General features: G+C 36.9%; 1 pseudogene; it reads left to right on the plus strand.

Moving 5' to 3' along the window:
- The window catches only part of LOC107718475 (uncharacterized), a 63,556-nt pseudogene that overhangs the window by 4,485 nt on the left and 36,893 nt on the right, over positions 1-22,178 (plus strand).

The raw sequence follows: 22,178 nt of genomic DNA on the forward strand, positions 1-22,178 counted from the left end.
TCAGACATCATAACATTAACATCATTAATACAGTTATAAATCCAGAGCTGATATTTTCTTCATGTCTTTTTAATTTTTCTGACTGACTTTCTAATTTTTCTGACTACACCTTAAAGAGATGTCTTTAAAAAAAATTATAAATAAATAAAACTCAAATCAAAAAAGATGTGTATGTTGCTTGGAAAATAAGAGAAGATACCGCAATTTAAAAGAAAGCCATTTATCATAACCCTTATCATTTAATGTTTGTTACTATGACTTCATTGAGTAATTTATTAAACACCATTATGATAATAATAATGCTGCATCAGTGTTATTTGATTAGTTCAGACTGTTTGATTTTCTCTTTTGCACTTTTTATTTTATTGTATTTATTTATTTATTTTTCTGTTTCCTTACAGATAAGAGACTGGAAGACCCTCAGAAGAGACCGATGACCTTCCTTTTATTGATGATTAAGTGATTAAATTGCCCAAACCCGGTGAAATGGAACAGCAGTAGTTTAGTCACAACAATAAACACATCAAGAGTGTGTAAAGTCAAGCCATTTGTGCTATTTGATATGAAACTAATGAGTGAAGACTTTCATTTATTGATTATTGGTGCTCCCCTGCCAAACCTTCAAGAACTTTACACCTCCAGAGTAAGAAAAAGGGCTGGTAAAATCACTCTGGACCCCTCACACCCAGCACACTTCCTCTTTGAACTGTTGTCCTCTGGCCGGCGCTACAGAGCACTGAGCACCAAAACAGCCTGACACAAGAACAGTTTCCCCCCAGGCCATATCCCACCTGAACAACACATAACACATCTCAGGTCTTTACATCTGTAAATAACTTATCAAACTTAACTTATCAAATGTTTTCATCTGTAAATAGCACATATGCACATTCACAATTCTGTCTGTTGACATTTTCTTTTTCTCTATATTTTATTATTATATTGTTATTTATAATTTTTTTGTCTAGTCTAATAAGAATAAGAAGAAATAATAAGAAAGTATTAGTGTTTTATTACCTTAAATTAACCTATGTCTGTACTTTCTGTACTGGAAGCTCCTGACACCAAGACAAATTCCTTCTGTGTGTAAACACACTTGGCAATAAAGCTCTTTCTGATTCTGATTCTGATTTGTTTTGACATAAATAGAGAAACAAGCTTTCCTTTATGATGAAGTTGATGTAACAGTTTGCTGTTTGCACTGATGCTGATATTGTGCTGATGATATTCTACTCTTTTGAGCCTGTTTGACTGATTTATGGTGCTACAAGATGTTACACTGTAAAATGGCTTGATTGTTATTACACCTGCAAAATTTTGCAGGACTAATCTCAGGTTAATTAATGTATTTCTGTCATAACTCTCGGAGGGTTTGGCATGGTAATGTACTTGACAATGTTAATGTGTTTGGTCTTGGCAGAATAGATCTGCTACACTGCTGCTACGCTGCTGCTGTGGCAGAGCAAGTACCGAGACTTGCTACTGCCAATACATCCATGCACAGACATGCTGCTGTGAGCATGGAAGAAAATACTGCTGCTGCTGCACATATAACATATATGAATACACCCCATAGCATACATGAAACACCCCGTAGCAGATCTATACAGGTGGAGCTGGGGATGGTGAAGGGTTTCTGAAGAGCGCTGCAACAGCTACGGCAAGCACTAGCCAAGTATTTGAATGTTGAGCAGCGAGCTCACTGGCTGCTGATACAGAAAAGAACCAATCAGCTGGCCATGTGATAATGATGTCATTATATCAGATTGAGTTAGACCTATCAGACTGCGCCATCTAGAGTTTCATGACAGAACTTTGGATATATGATTTTATTCTTGTTTGTTTTTATTTGATGCTCTTGCACTGTTACATATTTGTGCTTTAGTTGTTCATTCTTGAATATTTAGTAAATGACTAAATCATAAATTGTAAGAATAATATAATATTATATAATATTATTTTGTAATATAATATTTTCAAATACTGTCTGTCACCTGATAAGATGTGAACGCGATATCTGACCTGTGGTCTAAATTCAGAGTGTTTTTCTGAAGACTGCAGAGCTCTGAAACTATGTTCATACAGAACTTACAGATGTTCTTACTTTTGAAACATTTCATTCCTTTTTAAATAAGCTTTTGTTTGTTTATAAACCACTGTTAATAACAGGAAACATCACAGTATTTTCAGTTCAGATTTTCTGTATTATGAAAATAACATTTTGTGTGTGATTAATTCTGTTGTGCGTTTGTTGATGGATTTAGAGAATTCAGTATCTGTCCGATGTTTGTATCTGGATCAGGTCCAATCCAATGATGCTTTAAAAACTGGCACAAAAGTAAGATGGATGACCTGATGCAGAATTGTAAAACGAGGGATTCAGATCCAGATTAAACTTTTTGAACAACTGGGCCCAGAGGACTGATTATACGTGATTAGATATATAAGATGCAAGAAAAGCGCTTGTTGTTTGGAGGAGACTGTTAATACTGTATTAATTTATGTTTGTGAATAATGTGTGAATGTGAATTATAAACAACATTTAAGGCATCAGTTTTTAAGGAAATTGCTGGGAATGCGTTGTTTCCATGCTCATCCTCTAGGTGGCGCTCCAGCAGTCTCTTCCTGTCTGTTCAAGGCTCTCCTTAATACAACCTGTTTACCTGTTCCCAAACAAAGCTAAACAAAAAGCTGATTGGCTTATATTTTTAATGTGCACACTTATATATTTCTCTTTTTTGTTTGTTTTAACAGCTCCCTCTTGCTGTGGTGGAGCAATGAAATATTGTTCTTGTAAATAGTTTATTTCCAGCATTTCGGTAATAAAAATATACATCTTTAAAATGCATGCAAATAACAGCAACCGTACGGCAATAGTCAAACAGGATTTAAACAGTGAAATTTTAACTGACCTTTTCTTGTAAATGTGGATTCGGACGGCAAATAACCCTGATAGCACACGTACATCATGGAGACATCTATCTGACGTCTGCATTTACATCTGCAAGACATATTTATTATTGTTTGCTCATCTGCAATACGTCTATAGGACGTTTCCTATCAGATGTCAAATAGACGTTTAGAAAATGTCCTTAAGATGTTTATTATTTAGAATGCATGTAAAACTGACATCTTAAAGACGTCTATCAGATGTTTGTACACAACAGACCCTTACGAAAATTAACCATGGTTTTACTACAAATAAAACCAAAAAACCATAGTTGCAATAGATAAACCATGGTAACTACATGGTTTTGCTACACTAACCATAGTTTAACCATGGTATTTGTAGTAAAACTGTGGTTATACAAATGGTAATCAATACGTCAAAAAAAACATGGTTACTACACTTATACTGCAATAAAACCATGGTTAATTTTCATAAGGGGACGGAAGAACATCCATGCGCAGAAACGGCTCCTCCTTTATTTATGTGTTTTGTCAATGAAACATGAAAATTATATTATGGCTGGATTTATTTATTTATTTTCTTTCTTGTTAATTGTTAAAAAAAAGTAATTTTATCCTGTTTCTTTTTATTGGCCACCAAGTCCTTCGGATAATTAAAGGAAAAATGAACAAGGCATTCATTTAGCTTTAACATAAAAAATAACTTCATGTCGTTTTTTCATATGTTTATTTTTGGTTTCATTACACTTGCTTCTAATACATCAAATAAAAAATACAACCAAAAGGAAAAATAAAATAGATAATAATGCGTCATACGAAGTTTGAACGTTTTAATGGACTTTTTTTTTTTTGTAATATCGTTGTATTTAGGCTACATGAATGAGTAGTCATATTGCATGCTCAAATACGTGCCGGCGTTTCTCTTTGAACACAAAATAAAACGGAATAGAGACATGTTATCTCAAAAGAGATAAATAAAATGGTGTCTTCATTTTAAATCACACTACTAATATGAAACTACTGTCGCTACACTGCGGTTATGCACATTCAATTCAATTCAAGTTTATTTGTATAGCGCTTTTCACGATACAAATCGTTGCAAAGCAAATCATTAAATAATTAATAAATATTTTTTCTGTTTTGGAAATGTGTTTGTCTCTACTATCCCTTTTAAAATACGTGCAGGCGTTTCTCTTTGAACACAAAATAAAACGGAATAGAGACATGTTATCTCAAAAGAGATAAATAAAATGGTGTCTTCATTTTAAATGTAGGGGCGGTTCTAGGGTTTCATCCTCAGGGGGGCTTAGCCCTCAAAGAGACCATTAGATACAAAGATAAAAATTCTCTAAATAAACAGTATTTTACAGTGCTTATGAAAACTGTATTACTGTATGAAATAAACATACACAATTACCGGATATCACAGCGTGAATACCACATTGAGATCTCACTCGTGCCATCTTGCCCATAAAAGCGAGAATGATAAACTTTCATGAGGAAGCAGCACTGGTCTGATCGTTCAGATAGCTGATTATAGTTTTAGGGGGCTGAGACGACAAATAGGGTGGCTGAAGCCCACCTAAAAGGGTCTAGAACCGTCCCTGTAGTACAGCACTATACAGTATCTCACAGAAGTGAGTACACCCCTCACATTTTTGTAAATATTTTATTATATCTTTTCATGTGACAATACTGAAGAAATGACACTTTGCTACAATGTAAAGTAGTGAGTGTACAGCTTGTATAACAGTGTAAATTTGCTGTCCCCTCAAAATAATTTTAATGTCTAAACCGCTGGCCACAAAAGTGAGTAAACCCCTAAGTGAAAATGTCCAAATTGGGCCCAATTAGCCATTTTCACTCCCCGGTGTCATGTGACTCATTAGTGTTACAAGGTCTCAGGTGTGAATGGGGAGCAGGTGTGTTAAATTTGGTGTTATCGCTCTCACTCTCTCATACTGGTCACTGGAAGTTCAACATGGCACCTCATGGCAAAGAACTCTCTGAGGATCTGAAAAAAAGAATTGTTGCTCTACATAAAGATGGCGTAGGCTATAAGAAGATTGCCAAGACCCTGAAACTGAGCTGCAGCACGGTGGCCAAGACCATACAGCGGTTTAACAGGACAGGTTCCACTCAGAACAGGCCTCGCCATGGCCGACCAAAGAAGTTGAGTGCACGTGCTCAGAGTCATATCCAGAGGTTGTGTTTGGGAAATAGACGTATGAGTGCTGCCAGCATTGCTGCAGAGGTTGAAGGGGTGGGGGGTCAGCCTGTCAGTGCTCAGACCATACGCCGCACACTGCATCAAATTGGTCTGCATGGCTGTCGTCCCAGAAGGAAGCCTCTTCTAAAGATGATGCACAAGAAAGCCCGCAAACAGTTTGCTGAAGACAAGCAGACTAAGGACATGGATTACTGGAACCATGTCCTGTGGTCTGATGAGACCAAGATAAACTTATTTGGTTCAGATGGTGTCAAGCGTGTGTGGCGGCAACCAGGTGAGGAGTACAAAGACAAGTGTGTCTTGCCTACAGTCAAGCATGGTGGTGGGAGTGTCATGGTCTGGGGCTGCATGAGTGCTGCCGGCACTGGGGAGCTACAGTTCATTGAGGGAACCATGAATGCCAACATGTACTGTGACATACTGAAGCAGAGCATGATCCCCTCCCTTCGGAGACTGGGCCGCAGGGCGTTAAGCCCAGGAAGGGCTCCTGATCCCCGGTTAAGCCCAGGAAGGGCTCCTGATCCCCGGTTAAGCCCAGGGAGGGCTCCTGATCCCCAGTTCAGCCCAGGAAGGGCTCCTGATCCCCCGTTCATCCCAGGAAGGGCTCCTGTTTCCCTGCTAAGCCCCGGGAGGGCTCCTGTTTCCCCCGGTAAGCCCAGGGAGGGCTCCTGATCCCCCGGTAAGCCCTTCCCTTGATGTTTCATTGCTCCCAGGTGTGTCTCGTCATCCCCTCCTCCTGTGTGTATAAAAAGTGTTCCCAGTCCCTAGTTCTGTCCGCTGTTAAACATTGTTGGCTTCGCTGTTAAACGCTGTTGACTTTTGTTACTAGTAACAATCACATTCATGATATCAGAAATGAACATGGTCACTAGTGACAATTAAATTGTTGATATCAAGAATAGACATCTGTACTAGTAACCACGTGATTACTGATATCAAAAATAACTTTTTTTACTAGTAAGAATTGTATTTCTGATATGTGAAATTGGAATTTCAACTAGTAAGAAATCAGTTCTTGATATCAACAATTGATTTTGAATTGCAGCATATGGTGACATTTAACTAGTGAAAATACAATTAGAGATATCAAGAATTAGCATTTTAACTAGTGAAAATTTAATAGTTGATATCAAGAATTAACATTGTTACTAGTGGAAATGTAATTGCTGATATCAAAAATAGCAATTGTTACTAGTAGAAATCTAATTCCTGATATCAAGAATTAACATTTTAACTAGTAAAAATTGAATTGTTGATATCAAGATTCATATCCTGAGAATGAATAAAAGTCAAAACGGCTTGCCATAATACCCTGTTACATAACACTGCAGCTGTAGTCCAGATCCGCCAAAGCACATTTGAGAGGAAACATGAGGACAAAGATGTTTTTCGTTAGTCTGCTCGTGTTTTCAACATTCCTCTTGCACGGTAGGATATTTATTTGTTAATTTCTCTTCAGGTCAACAATGAAAATAATGATTAGTTTAGAGTTCCCTGCTCAAACCAGAGGTCTAGTCAAGATTAGATGCTCCAAGACCCCGATCCAGACTACAGACAGGTAGTAGCCTAAATATTAATCATCTAATATAAAATATAACATTCAACAACTTTTCATTTATTTTTGTTTTTTGAACTAAGAACAAGACAACTAGCAACTTTTTAACATCTTTTCAAGTTCAAAAAATAAAAGAATTAAATAAAAGTGTAAATAAAAAAGTAAATACACTATTGAACACTTAATAAGTAATTGTTTGTAGTAAATGCATCATACAGCCATAGGTGTTGTGAAATATTTAGTTCCTGTGAGAAAAAATTTTTCCAATGCGTGGAGTAAACATGAATATTTACAACTTCGCTCTCCGGTGTGGATTCTGAAGTAATTTTCAATTATTCAATTTATGCAGTAGTATGATATAGCATATGATGAAAATGTTCAGTTTGACGACCTCAGTATAATCACTGGGGGTTGAGCTAAGAGACTTAAGTGGTCGTGTGTCCGTTCGGCTTATTACCTGATGGAAATAATCCATAAAACAAGTCGTGATCTGAAGAGCAAACAACCATTTTCATTGCATTCGTTTGTTCGTTGTTCAAAAGCCAAGACCACTGCAGAGAAGATTTATTAACATTCATGTTTACTCCACCCACTGAATCAGTTTCTCACAGAAACTAAATATTTCAACGGGCCTTCATTCAAAAATCTGTTCTCAATTTGTTGTTTAGGATGTAGCTATACAAATAAAGCATGCAATACATTTATATCAAATGTATGCACTTGTATTTACGCGATGAGCAAGACGGCATGCTTGTCGAAGCTTATAATGGTTAAGATCCCATGACAGCTAGTGGCAGAAATAATTAGACCCAGATGCAGAGCATTTACACTGTTTTAAGAGTTGAGTTGAGACCAAGAACAAAATGGCAAGACCCAAACTCTGGCTCAACCCATTCTATGCTGGTGTGCTTGTTATGCCAGTCTCCCAGCCTGACTGAGCAATTATAAAAATAAAAATAAACTAGTTGTAGTCTGAATTAAAATTGAAATATAATTTTGAATATTTTTTTTATGTTGGAAAATGGCTATAAATTAATTTTCCACTCTTTTGAATTATAGTCATCATCAGGGTGTATGAAAGTATGCAGTGATCACTCCTTGGTCGTAAGAATGCCAATTTTAATATGCAATATATGAGTCAAGATGTGTGTTGTATGGTGTATATTATGACAGACAATAAACGCCATATAACCTACAAAATAACATGTATGTTTGTCATATATGATGAGTGAATGTGTGAATCATTGATGCTTTTGTGTAGTTTGATTGATCTTTTGAAGAATATTTTCACAGCACCTTTCTGTTGTATATGTTTGTCTGACTTTCCCAGACATGATTTACAGTTAATATTATTAATATATTTCTTCTCCAGGTGCATCTGGTGTTGAGACAGATAGTGTCTCAGTGTCAGTGAAGGAAGGAGATTCAGTCACTCTACACACTGATGTTGAAACAAACCAACAAGAAATGATTCATTGGTATTTCAATGACACTCGCATCGCTCAAATCAGTGGAGATCGCAGTCATACCTGCACAGATGTTCAGTGTGAAGATGCTGATGAGAGATTCAGAGACAGACTGAAGCTGGATCATGAGACTGGATCTCTGACCATCACAAACCTCAGAACCACAGACTCTGGAGTTTATGAATTACAGATCATCAGAGGTAGCAATAGTCCCAAGACCTTCAATGTTACTGTTCATGGTGAGTCATTATGTATTCGTTTTTTAACCGTTAGTTTTGTTCTGCTCATACCATTTCTTATTTCCTGTTTAAATGCATATGTTATGCTTTTAGTTCAAAGTGCAAAGGATTTGATATAAAATAAGTATGCAAATGTGTAAAGAACCTGTAATAGTTTTTTTAGTTCTCGTAAAATGATCATAAGGGATTAGAAAATCATTATAAATATTTTAGTTTTTTCAAAAAGTGTATATTATAATGCAGAAAGCTATATTTCAAAGTAGTAGAACAATTACTTTAAACTGCTTTGTTTTTTTTTTCTGTTGGTGATCCATTAGTTTTTTAACCGTTAGTTTTGTTCTGCTCATACCATTTCTTATTTCCTGTTTAAATGCATCTGTTATGCTTTTAGTTCAAAGTGCAGAGGATTTGATATAAAATAACTATGCAAATGTGTAAAGAACCTGTAATAGTTTTTTTAGTTCTCGTAAAATGATCATAAGGGATTAGAAAATCATTATAAATATTTTAGTTTTTTCAAAAAGTGTATATTATAATGCAGAAAGCTATATTTCAAAGTAGTAGATGTGTGGGTAAAAAGATATGTAAGTTTATATGAATAAAGATATATTCACAATTAACTTGATATTTAGCACTTTTGCATTTCATTTTGTTTGTACTGAATTTATCGAGATCCAGGAATTTAATATGCACAATTATTTTCATAGTTAATTCCTGTTGTGGAGTTTTTTTCCCCCAAAAAAATCCCTCAAGCAGCTATTGTTTTCTCTTTTTTTTTCCTTTTTTTTATTTATTTTTTTCTTCTTGCGTTTCAGGTGTTTCTGCTGCTGAATAAGATAAAAGGCAGAGAAAGTCAGTGAAGCAGAGAGAATCTTTTACTTTAGATCCTGGAGAAATAACAAAACCAAATGATGTGATGACGTGGTATTTTAATGAAATCTAATTATAATAACAAAATTAACTATGTAATATTTTATAATTATATAATATATAATGTATTATAATTCTAGTCAACACATAAACAAAAATGACTGACAAAGCCATGTTTTCATTTGGATTAGGCTACTATTAATCTGAGCACCCATAGTATTTGTCTGCAAGTTTGACAGTTTTATAATTGGAAAGCTAGCGTTCACACCAGCGAACAGTTGTTCTGTTTATTATAAGCACGCGCTGCAGTTTCTGATTGGCTGTCAATGTTTGTATCGTTCATCAGCTGGAAAAACATTTTCTGAAAGTGATTCCAACGATATCGTTCCTCTGTTCCATTATCATTATTGTGGTGTGGACTCTGCTAATCTTTAATATTTAAAACTACTTTTTAGAGCTGTATCTTTATTATCGTTTAGCCTAACAGGCCCTAAAGACTCTTGTTTTGGATTCAGGCTCGCCTGACACAGGAATACGTGTCATTGTTCTTCGTGGCTATAGAGGCTCACCACGGGATCTTTAGAAGGGGCAAGTATTACATACAGATACTATAGTGAGAGGAAAATATTGTCTTTATTATGCAAAATTAGAGTTTATAGTTTGTGTGTGTGTGTGTGTGTGTGTGTGTGTGATTCTTTTTCAAAGGAGACGAGGTGAGAAACAAGCTTGGGCATCTGTTGAAAGTCCAAAGAGGTAAAATAATGTACTGGTATGTCTTTGTAGAAAACTTGTGAGATTGTCAGCTGCACTGCGCAGAGATGTGTGTGTGTGTGTGTGTGTGTGTGTGTACCTGGTATTTATCACGTTATGGGGACCAAATGTCCCCACAAGGATAGTAATACTAGTCAATTTTGACCTTGTGGGGACATTTTTGAGGTCCCCATGAGGAAACAAGCTTATAAATCATACAGAATGAGTTTTTTTGAGAAAGTAAAAATGCACAAAGTTTCCTGTGAGGGGTAGGGTTAGGGGTAGGGTTGGTGTAGGGCAATAGCACATACAGTTTGTACAGTATAAAAGCCATTACGCCTATGGAATGTCCCCATAAAACATGGAAACGTGTGTGTGTGTGTGTGTGTGTGACGTGACTTCATTCTGGTCATTTATTCAGACATCAAACAAAGAATCACTATTAAATCAGAAAATATAATAGCATTTCTGTTCTTTTGTTGAAAAAACAATGGGACACGTATATTTTTATTTTCATGTGCTGATCTATCCACTTACTAAGTAGAGTTGACATCAAAATCACCCAGATGGGAAATAATCATTTCAGACTTGGTGACAGATGTGCTGAATTCCTGAGTTACTGTAACAGCTGTTCATTTCTCTCTCTGTAATCTTCTGTGATTCATTGTTTCCTTACAGATGGGAAAAGCTGACGAGATCTGCGAGGATGATTGTATATCTGCAACATTTTTCCCATCACCGTGAATCAGTAAAAACATGCTTCAGATTGTGCTTTTGAGCGTTAACTTAAATTTCTTTAGGTCACACTTATTAATCATAAAGCACTTACTTTTTACTTCACTTACTGGAAATAATAACCTGTTACTGGAAGCACATATAATTCAGGACATTTAGATGAACATTACTAACATTACCTGGTAGTTGCAGCTCATAAACCTGGAATAATATTTACATTTATCATTTACAGCATGCTTATTATAATAAGTGCCTTGGTTTCTGGTTATGGATTAGTGAAGTGCTTGTGGAAGTGATGAGTTTTCAGCTGATTCTTGAAGGTTGAGATGTTCTCATCAGATCAGATGAAGGTTGAATGTTTCTGGAGTGAAGCTTCTGAAAGAAACTCGTTGTGATGGAACCACTAGGAGGCGCTTATTCACTGTAGTTACTTCATTGCTAAAGTGCACAAAATGAAATTTGTATACATAATTTATTTAGTTATTTAGCATTCGGTTATATTGATAATTTCATACAACAATGCTTTGTGATAATTAATGTCACACAATGTGGCAATTTAACACTCCGTTTACAATCAGTGACAACTTAATAAACCTTTAAAACAAACCTACCACGAGTTCTCAGGACAGTCAACATTATGTCATTATTTCATTTACAAAATGTATTAAATGGACAACTTCCATGTAAAGAAGATCTACACTTACCAGTATTGGAATTTTACAGTTAATACGGTTCATAACTTGATACAGTTTTGTCATTCACACACTACGGCATTTGCATATCACATTGTGCAAAGTGTAAAATAATTCATACACATTGTTTTGCTCAAAAACAAGCTTTTTATGATTGTGATCCAGTGCAGCGCTGGTTTGTTTGGTTCATTAGAACTCATTAGAATTTGAAATCCTTATGGAGAAAATGAATTGGAAAAATACTTCCATAGTTTGTGATTGTCACTTTTGCACTTCATGTCTGCATGTTTGTATTGTATATCATTTTTACCGTTGCTTTTGATAACAGAATGTGAATAAATTTAACACAAAATTTCTGTGCTGCTGTTTTAAATAAACTGTTTAAATAAACTGTCAAGTTCTACTTTCAGTGAAAAGATTGCTTGATTTACCATCTTAGCATCATTATTATACCTTATAATTGTTGCCATTTTAATTTTAGTTATATAGTTTTTGTAATTTTGATTTGTGAAGAAGAATTTGTTCAAGCTTTTATTTTGGCAGAATACTGCTAGCATGCTGTAAACTTATTTTTATTATTATTATTATTATTATATGCTTATAAATATAATCTATACATTAATTTAAAGTGATATATGCCTATTTTTTTACATTTGAGCCCCTGCCCCCAAGAAACTCTCTGTTCGTCCCTGTGTCTCCTACATTTGATTTTAATGACTTGAATGTCATTCAAGTCTTGCATCCTGGCCAGATTCGCCCATTGGCCTCTGACCATCATGGCCTCCTAACCATCCCCATATCTGCTGATTGGCTTAATCACTCTGTCTCCTCTCCACCAATGAGCTAGTGTGTGGTGGACGTTCTGGCGCAATATGGCTGCCATCACATCATCCAAGTGGATGCTGCACACTGGTGGTGGTTGAGGAGATTCCCCCCTTCTATGTAAGCGCTTTGAGTGCCTAGAAAAGCACTATATAAATGTAAGGAATTATTATTAATTATTATTATGTACTTTAAGTGTGCAACAAGCACTATGAAATTGCAAGTATCGGATTGGGATACAGGGCAGTTAATCAATATTCAATGACTTGGATTGGATCGGGGTCACAAAAAGACCTGATCGGGACAACCCTGTTGTCAATGGTCACTGGGATATTTTTGCATTATTTTTCTATAGTATTATACTATAGTATTTTTTTACAGTCTATGGTCCATCCCATGTATTCGAGAGAACAAAATTGTCACTTCTTCGTAAATTGGCGCAAGGTATCAATAATAAAATAGAAGCAACAGGGGAGGATCTTTCTCCTACATAATAAATTACGGTATATACTTTTGCCTCGTTATATTTTTTCCTCAAACAGTGATTTATTTTTATAAACTTTCCATTTGCATTTTTACAGATTAAAACTGATTAAAATTAAAATCTGTTTCTTGTCTCCTCATCTTCTGGATCTGATGTCATAAAGCAGAACAGCAACAGTAGCCACGCCCACCAGAGTAGCGACGACCAATCGGATCACAGCTTCAGTAGAACCGCAGCAATCTATGTGGACTTCTGAGGGGAACAAAGCAATGATAAAATAGGATTGTGATGAGGAGTGTGTTGAAATAACTTCCAGTGAAACAGGAGGACACACCGAGTGACTCATCCCCCTTTAAAAAAAAATTTTAATCAACCAACAGTGTTTAGTTTACATTGCAGCCTGGCAAAGCAGCATTTGGATATAATATAGAACTCATACTATTAGAGTGATAAGTTTTAGTAGAACAGCTTGAAAAACATGTAGGCTAATATATATATATATATATATATATATAGAGATGTTGTTCCCTCAACATAGGATCTCGAGGCCACGACTTCTCATCGCATGGCCACTATAAGGATGTCATTACCTCGACCAAACTAAGTGAACCTGAACCAGGGTTGCCAGGTTTTCACAACAAAACCTGCCCAATTGCTACTCAAAACTAGCCCAATCACGTTTCGAGAGGGGTCCCCGGGTAAAAATCGCATTGGGGTGGGGTAAAATACACGTTTTTGGTGGGGTTCCCCTGGTAAAAGTCGCATTTTATCACGGCTAAATATCACGTTATTGGGGTCGCTTAAACCCGCGGATATGAAAAACAACCCGCGGCAACAGTGTTAAAGGTGACATATCATGAAAATCTTACCTTTCCAGGTTTTAAGTGCTATAATCAGGTCCCCGGTGCATCTACCAACCAAGGAAACGTGAAAAAGATTAACCCAGTAACTTTGTTTTTGTAAGCCTTTTTCTGCAAGCGTCTGAGAAAACGAGCGCATCTGATTTCGCTCCCTTGGTGACGTGGCAAAGGGATCTCATTATAATATTACCGCCCATTAATCTGTAAGTTTCCACCCACGGCGCCGTTATTTTGTTTTTGCAAGCGACAAGCAGTGGATTTATTGATTTATTTACTGTATATTGCTGCTGCCACACAGATCTAAAATAAACATGCAATTTATTTCCCAGCTGTTTACCTTCACAGACATAACCGACTGTTTTTGTAACTCATGTGTGTTTTTAATGTAAACTTGTGTGTGAATGAGAACTTAGTTTAGTACTCACATGCTGTGACAGCCGCTTTCTGTGCGTGTGCTTCGGGTGTGTGCGCTCAGAAAACCGTATATCAGAAGTTTAAACTCATATGGTTTAAAACGCATGGTTTCAGCGCAATAAACATGATAATCAGAACCAAAACAGATGTTTTTAGCAGATACGAGCTGTAATGGCACAGCTCTCCGGAAAACCGCGGACTTGGCAACACTGACCTGAGCATGTCCCCTCCCAGTCACCATAGTTAATCATAAACTAGCACTACAACACAGAATCTGCTTCAGTTACGTTTATTGACAGGTGAAATTAGTATTTAATCAAATTAAATATGAGAAGAACAGAAAAATATTTCTACTTACCATAGACAGAAACATTGAATGTTTTTGATGACAGTTTAGCCGCAATTATCTTTACTTCATAGAGTCCAGCATGTTGAGGTGTGGTGTCTGTGATGGTCAGAGATCCAGTTTGATTGTCCAGCTTCAGTCTGTCTCTGAATCTCCCATCAGGACCATCATATGTGGAGGAGATTCCAGCCTCTTGATTAATTTTAGCTATGAGAGACTTTTCAGCTCCATATTTCCACAGTATGTCATCATGTTTGCGTATTTCAGTAACATCAGTGTTTAGAGTGACAGAATCTCCCTCCATCACTGACACTGGCTGTATTTCATTTGTTTCAACACCAAACACACCTGAAAAACAAGGACAGGGACAGATTAAGCATTCGGTTGGTTTACCAAGCCGAAAGTCAGTTTTAAAATGTTTAAATGCATAGTCATGCACAATGTGGAGAGAACTGTAAATTCTCTGTAGTCTCTGTTACTGATACTAAGTCATTCGTATATTTTCATAACTTACAAATCAGACGCCGCCAACACAAACAGAACAAAACAAACATGTGAAACATTTTCTGCAGTTGCTCAGTGAAAACTCTGATCTAATAAAACCAAAAACACTCAAGCTGTTCCTCTGGTATGTGAATCCACCCATGATAGCGTTTGACCCTCCTAATACACACACACACACACACACACACACTGAATGCATATTTATAGTTAATGTTCTTCTGACTCATATGAAGTTCAGCTTCCGGTTGAAACTGAAACCTGCTGTGGTTTGATTTCTTCAGAAACATGGATCTGTTGGGTGGACAAACCGCTTGTGCAGGAGAGAGACCATTTATGTAGTTTGTAGGTGAAGGGCGTCTTCTTCCTGTCCTGCTTTTATATACATCCTGTCATTCTATTTGTGAACCTCAGAGTCTGACTTCATCTCTACACAGAACAGTGAAATAAAGTACCAAGTAGGCTACATCAAAACTGATGTTTGTGAAACGGTTAAAAAAAAGTCTCAGGTCAGAGGTAAAACTCTGAACAACAGAAATACGACCATTGATTCTTTATTGGAAGATATAAACTGCAAACAATGTTTTATTTCTCCTTTGCTTTTCTTGAATATCCTAAAATCAATAGGCTCATTTTGGATGAGTGGAAAAAAACTGGTGAGCATGTGTGGTTAGAAATAGGTGTGGGCTGACCTCCTATGATGTAATGCCAAAAAAAATGTTGAAATAGTGAGGCAGCGACTGCTCTTCCTCGACTGTGCTGAGTAAGATGATGGGAGACGCCTTTCTGGCGACACAGCTTAAGGATCATTGGTTTAAACAACCATGATGCAGACTATAATTGTCCTCTATTGTTCTGGCTCTGGTTCAGCAGTGCTGCTCTATTCATACAAAATGCTTAAGCACATTTGACAGGAAACATGGGGACAAAGAAGTTTTTCGTTAGTCTGCTCGTGTTTTCTACATTCCTCTTGCACGGTGAGACATCTATTTGTTTATTTCTCTTCAGTTCAACAATAGATAAGAAGGAGTAGTTTAGAGTTCCCTGCTCAAACCAGAGATCCAGACAAAGAACTGCAGTAAAGAACTGGGTAGTAGCCGAAATATTAATTCAAGAATCTGTTCTTAATTTTTTGTTTGGGATGTAGCTACAAATAATGCATGGAATACATTAATATTATATCAAATGTCTGCGCTTATATTTACAGGACGAGTGAGACAGTGCTTGTTTAACTGTACATGCAGACACAAAGGCAGAAGGGGAACATGAAAATCACACAGCAACTAGTGGTTAAAATAATTAGATCCAGATGCAGAGCATTTAGATGTTTTTAAGATGTCTTGAAACCAAGAACAAAAATCAAAACCCAAGCTTGTTCATATTGTTTAAGCTGGTCTCCCAGCCTGGCCAAAATAAAGTTATTAATTAGGTTGCTTTTCGAAAATGTTTTAATTTAAATGTGTTGGAAAATGGCAATAAATAAATTTTCCACTTCTTTGAATTATAGTCATGAGCGGTGTATGAAAGTATGCAATGATAATTTTTTTTAGTTGTGTGAATGCAAATATATGCAATATTCATATGCAATTAATGAATCTAGATGTGTGTTGTATTATGATGTACAATAAACACCATATACCATATAACTGTTGGCGCAAGCTAGATTAAAGTGATTATTACGTTTTGAATATGGATATTTTTCTTACAAAAACGCATCGATTCGCTACAGGAGGCCTTTATTCACCCCCCGGAGCCGTGTGAGGCACTTTTTTTTATGGATAGGCGCTTTTTATTTCACTTCTTTTGGACTGAAGTACTGCAAAGATAGAGCTTGGAATAGCCAGGACAATTTTTAATATAACTCCGACTGGATTCGTCTGAAAGAATAAAGTTTTTTCTACTTACATTTCACTGCTGGCTCTATATAACATGTATGTGACGAATAAAAAAAATCTTGAATCTTGAATTTTGAATACACAATTTCTTCTCTAGGCATGTCTGGTGCTGGTTCAGATGGAGTCTCAGTGTCAGTGATGGAGGGAGATTCAGTCACTCTACACACTGATGTTGAAACAAACCAACAAGAAAAGATTAAGTGGTATTTTAACAACATTTACATCGCTCAAATCACTGGAGATCTCAGTTATATCTGCACAGATGTTAAGTGTGAAGATGCTGATGAGAGATTCAGAGACAGACTGCAGCTGGACAATCAGACTGGATCTCTGACCATCACAAACACCACAACCACAGACTCTGGACTTTATAAACTAGTGGTCATCAGCAGCAACAGTGATAGTGAAAAGATCTTCAATACTGTCATTGGTGAGTCATTATGTTTAAAAGCAGGTTATGTTTGTCACATCACTGAATTTCTCAAGATCCAGGAATTTAGTCAACAGTAATATTAAATATGAATTAATTAATATATAAGTAATCAAAATAGTTTAATAATAGCAAAACATTAACATTTTTACTAATGCTGATAATTATTTATTATTAATTGCCCAAATATATGTCGGCAATGCTAGTATTTACTCAATGTCATTCACTAAATAAATACCTGCACCCAAGACAGATGTAAACTGCTGTTATGAATATGAGAATATGATGTTTGTAAGTTAAATGAAAACCGAGTTTCACTCCATCTAGAGCGGTTCGGTCCGACCACCGTGAAGGTGTCAGATTCAAGTTCGGATCGCTTGCATGTGAGCTGGAGTCCAGTCCAGCCTGAGCAGGTCCAGCAGTACCGTGTGGAGTATGGAGAGATTCCCAGCGGTCTGGTCTGGAATTTGACCCTGCCTTCCAATTATAGCTCCGCCCTCCTCACCCAGCTCCACCCAGACACCGAGTACCTGATCACCATCACTGCCCTGCACTTCTCCGGCCAGCAGAGGGCGATGTCCATCCGAGCCTGTACGCCAGAAGGTACTTCCCCTGTTTGAAGCCCACACATGTCCTCTTTATGCTGAATATTAATGCTGAATTGTGTGTTTTAGCACTCCCGGCGCTAACTGACCTGCAGTTGACCACGGTGGGGCGGGGTTTGGTACAGGTTGAGTGGCAGGGACAGGGGGCGGGGCTTCTGGGCTACTGGGTGAGTTGGAAGAATGAAGATCAGCCTTTTTCGTCATCCTCATCTTCCTCAATATACCTGCCGCCAAATTCACTGTCCACAGAGCTGACGGAGCTGGGCCCTGGCAGCCGCGTGTGTGTGTCGCCAGTGTATCGCAGTGTGCGCGGGGAGGGGCTCTGCTGCACTGCACACACATAAACTGGAGCTGCGTTGAACTGACTTAAATCAAATCAAACTGCAGTGTACTGAACAGAGCAGCATGCAGTGAAATTGTAAACGTGTTTTCTCACCGCATCATTAGCATGAGTGCAGTGTAAGTAAAGTATGAAAATTTTCTACAAATATTCTTTATTTATCTAATAAATGGCATGTGCTCATATTTTTATGGTATTAAAGAACAAGCACTGTACAGTACAATCACTACCTGGCTTTACTGCAAACCCCGAAATCGGTTTCTCTGACAACTGCACAGGGAAATTCTTCACAATTTACACCTTACAGAAAACTCACTGTCCTTATGCATCTGAAACTGGTTCACTGGTTAACATAAATAATTCAAATAGATGAAATGTAAGAAGACAGCCATCAGTACAGAGAAAATAGAATGAGGTCTGTGGAAGAGGTCAACACATCAGTCATAGGTCACATGAGGGACGTGATTGACAGTTGTGAAAACCTCATCCAATCACATCCTGCTTCAGTTTACCAATGCTCACACATTCACAGTGTTTCTGTGTCAGTAAGTCAGAAATGCGCGTTGCGAGTCATATTGATTGCTGTGTTATTATAACTGTGATGTTCTGATGTGTGTCTACTGCCACCTAGTGACCCTAAAACACATTAATCACATGGAATATTACCACAGGATTGATTTAATCATACTTAAAGAGGTCATCGGATGCCCATTTTCCACAAGTTGATATGGTTCTTGAGGGTCTTAATGAAAAGTCTGTAACATAGTTTGGTTAAAATTTCTCAATGGTAGTGTAAAACCTTATACCCACTTCTTCTGGAGGTGAAGCTGGATCACAAATGATTCACGCGAACATAGATGCATTTAGGTAGTTCGGGGGCGCACTCTAGTGATGCGCGGATGGCGGTTATATCCGCGGGCGCTGCGGATAATCCGCGGATCGGGTGGGTCGGGTAATAAAAAAATGCATTCTGATTATTTGCGGGTGGGTCGTGGGTGGATAAAATAAATAATTAATGATGCAAGTATTAACTACATTTTCTAAATTATGAACGTGTTTTAAATAGGCTACAGAAATTGAATAAACTGTAAATTAACATTAAAAGTTATTCAACAAAACATTAGTAAAAGTGCATGTAGCATCCTATGACCCCTTTAAGCAGATGTGGAAGATTGAACTGCAATACGTCACCTTCACATTCACTTTCAGTTTCAATAATACATAAAGGTATCAAACCATTTGATGAGTGTTTGTTTCAATTTTCATATTTATTCGGTTTCACACGTCCGAATGAAATACTCTTTTTAAGGACTCGAAAAAAATGCTTTACAAACATTTACAATGGTAATCATAGTTTCTGTCAAAAGAACAATTTTTTTAAATTCTGTTTTCATTAACTTCATCATTTAAATCAGATGGTCAATGAGCTACATCTTAGCTAATGCTAATGCTGTGCAGAAGAGGCAGTGGCAAAGTAAAAGCCTTTCTCCTCCATCAACAGTTCAAGATCAAGCTTTATTGCAATAGTAAAAAAAAAAAAACAACAACAAAGACACACACACCTCCAGATACGGCACAACACTGTAGTCCAGCAATGCTGCTTTACTACAGCTCAACTGAGAGGAAACATGGGGACCAAGAAGTTTTTTGTTAGTTTGCTCACATTTTCTACATTCTTCTTGCACGGTAGGATATTTACTTGTTTATTTCTCTTCAGGTCAACGATAAAAAGTAGTTCAGAGTTCCCTTTTTTCCCATTTTTGCGTTTCTAATAATAATAATAATAATAAAGTAAAAATGTAAAAGAAAAGGGAGAAGAGAAACAAGGAGAGTTGGAACGGTTGCCACACTTTAGTTTCAGAGGTAAGGTAAACTCAGTAACTCAAGGCTAAAAGTAGTGTTAGTGTAATCTATTAGCTATACGCACATCATAAACCCGTCTTTTTAGGCAAGCACCAGATATGGGTGTCATGTCACTGAAATAGTATTTAAAGTGATGATCATAAACATAAACTGTGATTTTGGAAACCAATCTCTACTTCATTGTGAAGAATCTAGTGCCTGGTACCTGGAGCATTTTAGGTCTTTTCTGTTAGAAATCAGTGGGGAATTGATTCTTGTGAATCACCATAGCCTTCAAGATCATTATCCATTGGCATCCTATATTGTAGAGGGAAAGCGCATGATTACTTTGAAAAGACACATTTGTTGCAGTTTATCATAGTAGTAAGTATTGCTAAGACAACTGCATTTGTGTAAGACAACTAATTATGTGAAAACTTTCTAGCTTTGTAACATTTGCATTTTCAAAGTAGCACAGTCTGCCATATCAATCACCAACACAGTTTTCTATGAGTGAAAGTGACTTTTTTTTTTTTAGGTAACCAAACATGGATTCAGCAGTCCTCAGAGTAGTCTTTGACCACAGGATAGAGAAGCTAACACTGCTGTCTGGAATACCAGAGTCCTTGGAGGAGTTACACTCAGCTTTCAAGCAGGCTTTAAATATTACAGATGATATCAGTCTTCAGTATATGGATTCCGATTTTGAGGACTTTTTTACTCTTCACTCCACGACTCAAATTCAACACAAATCCACCATAAAGGTTGTGACAGTTGCACCAATAGTATTTTGTTTCCAAGTAAGTTTCCCACAAAAGCTGCAATATCACAGAACAATCCCTTGATTATACCTCCTCCACATGTACCACAGGACTCCTCTGACGCATCAGATTCATCTGCAAGCACAGTCATCCTGTCTCATAATAAAAGCCCAGAAAGGAAACCATGCCCAAAAGCATTCATCATTCCACACTAGACTGAATTAGTTATTGAATGAGCATATTAAATATACAGAAAAGCTGGCTCAGTCCATTTACAGGTACACTGCATTTCCATCCATGCTTCAGATTATTTCCATTGCTGAAGCACTTATAAAAGGCACACCCATGTCTGAAGGGTCGTGGTAGCTTTTCAGGCCTTTATGCTTGGCAGACAAACATGCTATATAAAATGGCTAACCATTGAACGGAACTCTGAGGTTTTGGCATTCCTGAGGTCACATGCAATGCTCTAAAACACGAACACCCAGATGACAGGAAGTCTGCGGAAAACGTTAAAAAGCCAAGAAGAGCTAGTGGGTGAAAGATGAGAAGACTTTGGAAAAAGAACGAGAAGAGCTGGTGTCAGAATTGAAGAAGAACAACAATGAAAAGATGATAAAGGAAAAGATGAACAAAACATTTGGACGTCGACGACATGAGATCATTAATCAATGTCCAAGTGTGTAAGACATAAAGGAAAGATGGCCAGCACAGTTTCAACCTTCTCAAGTGAGTTACCAATCATGTTTAGAGACCAAAAGGAACATAATGTATCTGAAAACCCCTTCTCAAAACATTATATGAAATTAATTTTTCTCTCATTGCATATTTCAGGTGAATGCAGAATGTCAAAGAATAACCACTGTGCAGCTGGAACCTAAATTTATCCTCATTGGATCTTCACACTCCCGAGCTGCTGGCGCTGTTTCGTGCCAAAGGAGGAGCACTTGGAGAAAGACTGAAAACTGAGATGGAACTATTGAAGGTATAGTTTATAATGCAAGCCATTGGGTTACTTGTAAGGGTGAAAGGAATTGGTTATTCTTTTTTCTTCATGATCACGATTCATGAGTAAATTAAAATTTAAACGTGATTATATTTAGGTACTCAAACACAAAAGCTGACAAAAGCATTTATGTGTGACAACAGTTCAGTGAGGTTATGTTTTGTTGCCTTGAGTTAATTTCATGGACTTTCAAATAAAATATTCAATAAGTCATGTTTATTTATATACAAGTTCAATTTCAATTCTAGTAACAACTTCAGTTTCAAATGTAAATCAGCCGGACAGAGGATAGTACAGTGCCATTCAGTTTTTGTTCCGCATCCTCTGTTGATAGAATCAAGCACAGTTTAATTAAAAAAATGTACAGAAAAATTACTTAAGCAGTTTCTAAGCCCATGTGATCATGCTAAACGGTTAAAAGTAGC

This window comes from Sinocyclocheilus rhinocerous, unplaced genomic scaffold, assembly GCF_001515625.1.
Source record: "Sinocyclocheilus rhinocerous isolate Xijiao unplaced genomic scaffold, SAMN03320098_v1.1 scaffold92, whole genome shotgun sequence".
In the NCBI taxonomy this organism is placed as follows: Eukaryota; Metazoa; Chordata; class Actinopteri; order Cypriniformes; family Cyprinidae; genus Sinocyclocheilus; species Sinocyclocheilus rhinocerous.